Here is a 9,824-nt window from a genome sequence, read left to right on the forward strand (position 1 = left end):
CCTGTGGTATTCTTTCTGGATTAAGGAACTAGATCTCTTCAAAATGTAAATAACAATGATTAGAGATGGGTCAGATAGAGCCAAGTGACTAAGCAGCAGTCAGTAGTAGAAGGGAATATAATGTCCAAATAGGTGGTACATCAGGTCAGGAGCATGACCAGAGTCATGGTTATCTTTTGTTTCATGTACTGTGTAACTCCAGGTTCAGACTTTTCGCTTACATCCTGAAGTGTTTAAGGGGAAGCATTTGGCACAAATAATCCGGCTTGTGTTGCAATGTGTACATAGCAGTTTTTTGTCACTTACCACCATTATTACTTACCTACATGAGTTGGCTACTTGATATGATAAATGGAGTAGGAGCATTGTAAGTAGTGCAAAACATCAAAAGAACTTAATAACTTACTTAACTGGGTTTTGCTTTTTTATGGAGAAGTGGAACTTTTTGTTTGTGCCTCTTAAATTTATATCAGATTAGCCATAACAATGAATCTAATTGCCTAGCACTGGGTTCCACTTGATCTGCAAAAGCAAATCTAACCTGTCCAGATATGGACATGGGGTGTCTGAGGCTGGGTGTCCTCTGGTGCCTGGCTTCTTTAGAGTGTATCTCCTGTGAATTTGTGGCTCATTCTGGAGAATTCCACTGATTCATCATCAGATAAGTATCTGGGAACTTTTGTCTTTGTTGTGTTCTTCACCCATTCCTGAGGAGTTTTTATATCACGGGGGTAAATTATACAGCTTGGGAAGGTTGCAGTTGTTGGGGAATGTTGTTGCAATGGTGGGGTGTGCTTAGTCGGGAACAAAGGTTAGGTAAGCAGTTCAAGTCAAAGTAAAATCCATATGAATGTCAGAGCCCAAGGTTTCCCAGAAGAGTGCTGCATTTAAATGAACTGATCAATGTTGTTCACTTCAATGGTCGCTGGTTTTAAGGTTATGGCTGATACATATAAATGTAAATGTATGCATGTAAGTGTGTGTGTGCCATCCAGAAGAACAAACACTAGGCCTAGATGGTATCCCTGTAAGACAAAAATCAGAGAAGAAAATGTTGAATTAGTAAAAATTATTTAAAATAAAATAGAAAGCATCATGATCATGAAGAATGGATTTTAACACATTCAACTAAACTAATATATGCTTACAGAAACCTACACATGCATACCTATTCAAATCTGCATCTGTCCATATCTGCCTGAACACCATTCCAGACTGAATTTAAAGGTAAAATAAATCTGAAATTATTCAGTGTCTCACTGCCACTGTTCTCCTGAAAGACTTTGTGAAACCCATCTGGAAAACTTAGCTAGGTAGTTTACATCTTTACCATCTCTGCCTTATGTGTTGAAGCCGGTGACACTTTTGACAGCACTGAGAGCCATTTTTAGCCAGAGAACTTTACATGCCTGCTGGCAAAAGTTGGAGGTTTTCTGTGTGTTTTTAGTTAGAATTCACTGCAATACAAAAATGAAAACAAAATCTTTAATAGTTTCAGTATGCAAATGTATTTTTTGTGTCTTTTAACTTCATCCTTTATATCATCAAGTTTTAACTGTGATATGCTGAGACAGATTAAAAATAGGCATTTAGCATTTGTAAATCCAGTAGACATAAGTGTTTAACCATAGTGTCATTCCAGTCAAAAGTAAAACACAGTGGAGTATGACAACAAATGTACCATTGTATACTGATTTGTTATAATTTATTGTCACTGCCTTGTATTATTGGTACACTCTGGGGTTTAAGAGGGCTGGAATGATCTAGAATAGCATTACAGAATCTTCGATTCAATGACTAAATAAATCTGATAGTTAGTATTTTGTATGAAACTGCCTAACTTACTAACTCCATCTTTCCAGCTGATGCTACAGTTAATTCACCACTTGACCCTACCCTACCTACTGCAGCCCCTTCTCCACCATTGATTCATTCCTGTTATGCATTCAATTGAATTCAACAGTCGCCTCAAGGCGTTTTATATTATAAGGTAGACCCTACAATAATACAAACAGAGAGGAACCCAACAATGAAATGACCCGCTATGGGCAAGCACTTTGGCGACAGTGAGAAGGAAAAACTCCCTTTTAACAGGAAGAAACCTCCAGCAGAACCAGGCTCAGGGAGGGGCGGCCATCTTCCACGACCGGTTGGGGTAAGAGAAGGAAGACAGTATAAAAGACATGCTGGTGAAGACAGCCAGAGATTAATAACAAGTATGCAGATATCAATAATGTTGCACCAGCAGTACTTCAGCATCTAGCTAGCACTACAAAATAACTTTTTTATGGGTAATCTCAAATGAAACCTTTCTAGCAGTTCAACAAACATCACCAGTGACAAACAGGTTCTCTGTGCAGTTTGGCACAGAATCTGTGCGCTAGCTAGATGTGCACAGTTCACGTATTTTCCAGGAAGAACAAAGATGTTTTAAAACGTCCCACTTTAGGTGGAGAAAAATGCAACAAAGAGAGGACACTGAGAGATTACTTTCAAATGTAAGTGCTGCTCAGCATGTGACATTTGGTAAGCTGGAAATTTAAGGCTTAGGACTAATTCATATTAGCTTTCAGTGGATCTCTATATGATTTATGGCTAAAGTTGGCAATTCATATAATGAAATCTCTTTGACAACAAATTAAATGATGATTGAAATTCATCTTATTTAAAGTCAAGGAGGACAACAGGTGCCGGCCAAACTGGGCAGGGTGCAATAGACTTATTGGGCACATTGTACAGTAGGCAGACTCTTTGCTACACAACTGTTGGGTAGAGCTAGCAGCAGTAGCATCATAAGAAAGATAGACATGAAACTCAAACAATTTCTAAAAATGAAATTCATGGGAGATTTTATAACAGCAAATATGCTGGAAAAAGTGAAAAAAAAAAAGTCTTATTTATGGGTAAAGTCAACAAATATTTAAGTATATTCGATTGGATTTGGATATTTTGTACATGCAGTTTTTATGGTCCCCTGACCATTGAAATGAAGGGTAATTTTGATAATGTTTCAAAATAATTACTAAAATAACTGCCCCAAATTTGATTCATTGTCGTTGCTAAGTAACAGGACTTGTTTCGAGATGAGGTCGAGTTGAATTTGAATTTCTTTAGCAACTCTTCTCAATTTCCATGTTTACAAAGGCTAGGTTTTGGAAAGCAGCCATAATACAATATTTCACGTAACTCCTGCATATACTATGTAGCATGTACGACAAAGAGCAAAGGAAAACCTAAAGAAGGAGCAACATTTATATGAATATACCCTACAAAATTATTGTAAGACTTAGTTGTAAATGAGTCTTTTTCCCCTTTTGCCCCCTTACCTACACTACCTCCACTTGGCAAAGCCCACTTGGCGACCCCTGGGAACACTGCATAGATTAAACAAAACAATTTGCAATATACATGTGTCCAGGTGACAGAAATTATATATGTGACATTTGCTACGACATTTGTCATTCCATTCTCACAATATTTTACTGTCAAAACAATTCATATGTCTTTAAGAAAAAGATTCAAAGAGTCTGACTTGAAATGAATCATCAGTCTTGTTCTAGGGTGCACTGACAGGTCAAAGAACTGCAGACAGGCTCTTAAAGGAAGTGAACTTGTGACCTTTTGGTAACAGCACCATTTATCTTAAAACAAGGCTGCCTTTCCTTATTAACTGCATTTGTTCAACTAACCAAATGACAAATTTGCATCTGTACAGTTGCTAAAGAGGACTGATCAGCAAAGCACTGGGAGAGTCCCACAGAGACAAGTCTCTTCTTTGCAGTTGAAAGCCTGGGTGATTAATGCTGAGAAAATGAGGTAGAGGGACAGCACTCTGCTTAGCCTGTCAGGCTGTCCCGTTTTATCAAGGAAGATTCAGACTGCAGACTGTGCACCATGGCAGAGTGGAAGATGTGGTAATATAGTGGAGAGATGGTGACTGAGAAAGGAAGCGTTTAAAAGAGTGACACTAGATAGAGTAAGAAATAGAAAAAGCAAATGGGAGCAAGGGGTGATAGACGATGCGAAAAAAAGAAAAAAGAGAACAGATTTCTTGTTTGATAACAAATTATCCTATTAAGATTTGTAAATGCTTGTGTTTTTTTTCTGCATGAGTGTGCACACAGGCTTCCATGCAAACAAAGGTAGATGTGTGATAAACGCCTGACAGACAAAGGCAGATGTAAACAGTTCTCACAAGAACCAGGAGAGAAAAATGATAGATAGGGGATCACTGTTTATATCGGTCTTCTCTACTCCCTGTATGAGTGGCCTGTAATTGAATGATCATTACACCAAAGCTATGGCTATGGCCCTGCAGTTGAAAATAGGAATTGAGTTTGAAAGAGCATTTAGTGGTTTTGATTTATGAGCAACAATAGGGAAGTTGTTTTTTCAAGCCTGGAACTCTGATGGCCAATAAAGAGGAGCAAGGCTTATCGCCTGCTGTACCCACTCTGACACACATACACCATTTAGCCTGCTAGGCAGCCAGCAACCAGTCAACCAACCAGCTGGGGCCCTTCACGGAAGGAAGTGTTTTCAGCAAATTTGTTTCCTTCATGTCTCGCCCTGAATGGTGCTATTCATTAAAATAGCCTGCAGTCGGTAGGCACTGCTGCCACGGCACATTTATACACTTGTATGCCTGTATCCTCACTGAAGTAGACACACACTTGCACACAAATCCACCTACACTCACAGCAGACCAAAATCTTTTCTTTTGGTTCACCTCATCTTTGCAGGAGGCCCTTCAATAAAAAAGCAAAGACACAAAGAGAGAAAAAGGGTCTGTTGCTTGCACAGCTATCTGCTTTCAGTTAGGCCGCTGGAGTTGTATATTTATTTCTCTGAAATGAAAAGAGCTGCTCACTTTCATTTAATGGATACAATATTTGGATTCATGTGGGTCTTACTGAGAATCAAGAGGTTACTAGTGTAGGTGGTGCTGCACACAAGAGCAAAGAAATGTAAAGTGTTAACTGTGAAAGTATTGCGCAGTGGACCGTGTTTCAGTCATAATCTATAGCGCTCCCGCTATTTTAACTGTAATTTAACTTATAATCTTAGGCAGTGTTTGCACCACTTTAGCCACAATTCAAAATATCAGCCAAATATATCTCAATTATCCCAGGCAACAAGCAAATTAGGTAAAAATGCAATTCACCATTCAGGTTCTCACCCACGTTGATATGTTTCCCTTCATTCATGCTGATAATCAGATGTTTAATTGAGAAAAGGGTGAACTTTACAATACCAAACAGTTTATTTATGGAGAAAAGTCAACTATTGGCAGCTTTATAACCTCTTTATTCATGTTTACCTCCATGTGGCATAAAGATTGGCAGCAAATTTCAGTGTGATTTTACTTGTAAAGGTTATCATTTGGGTGAGTCTGTTGGCAAGATGCCAAAAGTGAATTATCAAGCAACTATATATATTTCATAATAACAAAATGCATGCCAAGAAATGTTTTATGACTGTTTTTAGTGTTTTAGAAATCATCATTATGTCAACAAAAGCGTTGTGAGTTTTTCTCTGCACTTGTCTATTTTCATGGAATGGATTGAGGTGCAGTACTGTTACTTTTTAGAGTCATCTCAGCAGATAACTGCCCAGCTCCTGACATGACGAGCACACCAAAAACCTCTGATCATCCTGCCAGGAACTCTATTCCCTTGCCAAGCCCGATAGTAACTTATTGCTGCCTCTGAGACCCACTGTGATTTGAAAATAAGTAATTTTGTTCCAAAGATGTAATATCTACTGCTGAAAAAATGGATAACATTTTAACAGGTGCATCTCTTCGCAGCATATCACTGTCAATAAGATTATTTTCCCCAAAAAGGGTCTGTTTGCGGTTGTTGTCTTCTGCTGACATGCCAAGTTCGCAAGTAGGATTTCAGACATGAGATGTTCTGTATTGGAGAAGACCTTCTGATCTTTCTCAGGATGAATATAAGAACCATCTCTACAACAACACCTGCAGCAAGCGTGTTCAGTGGCAGTTTTTGTCGCTGTTAGACGATTCAACTCTTACAGTCATGTAGCCGTTATCGATCAGAATGACAACCTGTGGTTATACTTGTTCTTTGCACTAGCTGCTTCTAAGACCACTGGGGGTTTCAGTTATTAGCCCTGGGGCTCTGTGTATTGTATCACCTCCTTCTTGCCTTTCATCAATCCTCCCCACTCACTGCACTTTCTCAGTCACACTTAAATGCACTGTATGTGAAGAAATTCCTCTGTGACATATGCACATGAATTCCAAAAGAAACACATGCATACTTTATTATATGCCATTTTCTTATTTTTAATTGCTCCTGATTCCCAGAGCTGAAATGCTGTCACTCTGCAATTTTTCTACAGGACGTTTGTCAGGATCTCCTTTCAAGCTTGCAGTTCCTATCAATTAACAGAAACAGTTAGGAGTGTGTCACTAAGCGGGTTAGTCACACACAGCTATCCTGATCCCTTCCAACACTGTCATGTCATCTGACTTGTCTCAGCTCATGCCAGGGGGCTTTTCTCTTTTTAGAGAAAGAGCAAGAAAGGAGAATAAAAGGAGCTGAACCCACACAGTTGAAAAGCCCCAGAGTCAGAAGTGTTGATGCACATTGATAGTGTGCATATCGATAGTGTGAACATAAATGCACAACCAGGCAGACACATTTGTTTAGAGCATATGGCCGGGACAAATCAAGCACACTAAGTTGCACACATACACAATAAAGTGAGCCTTTTTATCTCTAACTAGTATAAATCTCAACATCCTATCAAAGTGTCATACGGGAGCTATAGATGTAATATAAGAGAGCACAATGCATCTCATGATGTCATCAAAAGAACCATAGCGCTATTTGTGCTTTAGCAATAACAAAGCCAAGACGCAGCACGACTGCTGTGTATATCAGCAATAACTGTAAGTTATGTGCAGTATACAATTTAAAAGACAGCACCTGAAAAAACAGAAAAATAGATTCAGATTTAGTTTACTATGTTGTACTATAAGTATTCATAATATAGTCTGTTGTGAGTATTAGCCTCTCAAGTTGCTGTTTCAAGTCACATCCTATATATGATTTGATGCTGTTTACTAAACTGATTTAGTGTAAGCTTAAGGTGTATTGTTTGAAAGCTGTCGCCTTTGCTGAATTCAATATGTAGAAATCCTGATGTTTGACAAAAAGCTAAAGGATTTCTTTGAGATCACATTTTGTATGAAAATTTGAACGAAAATTTAAAAAAACTAAATATTAGTGGGAGCTTAGTTAGCAAACAGCAAAGAAAAGATCATCATACAGAGTGTGTGTCTGATCAGGACCTGGTGTCCACATATGTGGAAATCACATTTTGGGTTATTTAGACCAAAATACTGAATTTTGCTCTACAAGGTCCTGATATCTACTTACGAGGACATTATACTGCTACTGTTCTATGAAAATTTTAAACGAATATGCTCATATGTGGCTCTCATTTTTCTTAAAAACAAAAATAAGGCAAAAAACAAAAATCTGGTAAATCTTTGTTTTTACATTCATCGGGCCCCAATATGTCCAAATATCAAAGAGAAATTAAAAATCCATGCAGTGGAAGAGTTCGGGTCTTAGGAGGTTAAAAAGTGGATTGATTAAAAAAGTTAGCATGATTCAATAACAAACTTTAAATTAAAGTTTTAATAAGACATTAAATTAGCATTTGAGATAATAAACCTATCAGGAAAGTGTTTACTGAGGTCACAGATCAAGTGAGTAGAAGGGTTGTTTTCTGGTAGATTAATGAAGTTGCCAATTATAAAGAGAGCAAGCCGTCCCTTTTTACCATATATTTCACTTAATGTGACTGCAGATTCAACATAAAGTTAATTTTGCATTCAATATGACTTGAAATTCCCAAATGAGACCATTAAGTCATTAGTGAAATGTTGACTGAGACAATAAATTATGCGTGAATTAGGCTACTTTTATCCTAGTCTTCTCTACACTTTGACTTGTTTTAAGATAGGAGAGCCAACCCCTGCTGGCCATTACAGATATTGCACAGTTTTGTACCACATTAGCCCAAATATAAGAGAATTATGACTTTATAAAGAGGTCAAGCAATTATACATTAATTATTTTTTCTTTATTTTCTCTGGCTTGGACAGGCATGGCTCATTAAAGCTTTGCACACAGCTATTATGCCTGTTTACAAGTGCAATCTATGCATGGCAAATGATGGCTAGGAGATATATTTTTAGTAATGTTGCTAAGAGAAACAGAAGATAATTGCATGTTCATCCTATTTGGGCAAGAATTCATTATGTATTGAAAGTACATACTCATAAAACCTGTAAATAATGCAGTCCGTTCAGTATCAACCCCGTGACCAGTCTCTAACACGTTTGGAAAAAGTCATATTGGAAAAATTCTCTGTAAGTTGAAAGATCTTTGTGTATTTGATGAATAATATATGCCCTTCCAGAATAGCAAATGCACAATGAAGAAAGAAAAAAATGTAAAACAATATATATAATGAATACTTCACATTCCCATATTCTGTTTTCTCTCTCTGTCTCTAACTTCCTTTATCTCTTACACACAGAGACCCATTGATATACAAACACACAAGTACACACACACACAGCAGACAAACTTTAGAACACAGATGGGTATATTTTCAGTTATATTTTGCTCAATAGCCAAAGGTCCCTAAGCGCAACAAAATCCACCAATAAGGAAGACAATATAAGCTATTTCTCACACACTTGGAGACTTAGCAAAATGTAAACTTCCAGAACCACCTGCCCACATAATCAGCATACTGCCTTTCTTTTCATCCAAAACTCTCACATTTTTCTTAATTGTGAGAAATGTGTATGCATGTATGTGTATTGTATTATTGTTGTGGGGACATAAACCAGATTACACAGTCATATTGTGGAACCTTATGAGCCTTTTTTGAGCAAAAAGCATCTTTTGCGTCTTTTAAAATTTACCACATATTGACTCTTCAAGTTTATTATGAAGATCTGGAATCAAAGTAGGTAATTGTAACTGATGAAAAGACTAACACCAACTGCGTGTGAGAACCTCAGCATGCAAACTTGACAGAGAAAAGACTTTCTATTACAGTTTGGTAATACTGTGGTAGTGTGGTATTAATATGAAAGTAGCAAAATAACTAAACCTGCAGTTTCCCATCCAACGTCCTCACTGCTCCTTCAGACTCCACCTTCTCACCCAATATTATTATTACTCAGCTATTACTATTACTCTATTACTCAGCTAAAGCCACTGATTATGCATGATATTACTTAGTTATTACTTTGATATTAATTTGTATTTAAGTCATAGTAAACTCCTATTTCCATATTATTACCTTGTCATTTCCACCTTATTACTCTATTATTACCACACTGTTACCAAGCAGTAATGTAAAGTGCAAATAATTTTCTTGTTCATATGTCAATAATTTGATGAACATTCCATATATCATTATATCTTATATAAGTACAGAAGCTGTACATTTGTTTCGTAGTAGTCAAGTTAATGCTTGACCTCTGACCTTGACCTTGAGGCTGAGATCTGTGAGATTCAAACTTGTGTGAGATTTTAGTAGATGTACCAATGGTGCTAATTTGATACTACTATGTTGCGTTGTTCTCAAGTTATTGCATTCACAAATTTGGGTGTCGACGCCGCCTGCCCGCCCACCCTCCCACCCAGCAGGTTGCCGACAATATCCCATCGGGCTTTCTTAGCCGAGTGGGGGGAAAAAAACCCATTCAGTTATAGTCAGTAAGGCAGTAGTCATCCTAAAATCTGTCTGTTGTCTCTCTACAAACA

Source organism: Diplotaxodon limnothrissa, linkage group LG10, assembly GCF_057381915.1.
Source record: "Diplotaxodon limnothrissa isolate DT_005_m linkage group LG10, D_limnothrissa_male_GT1.1, whole genome shotgun sequence".
In the NCBI taxonomy this organism is placed as follows: Eukaryota; Metazoa; Chordata; class Actinopteri; order Cichliformes; family Cichlidae; genus Diplotaxodon; species Diplotaxodon limnothrissa.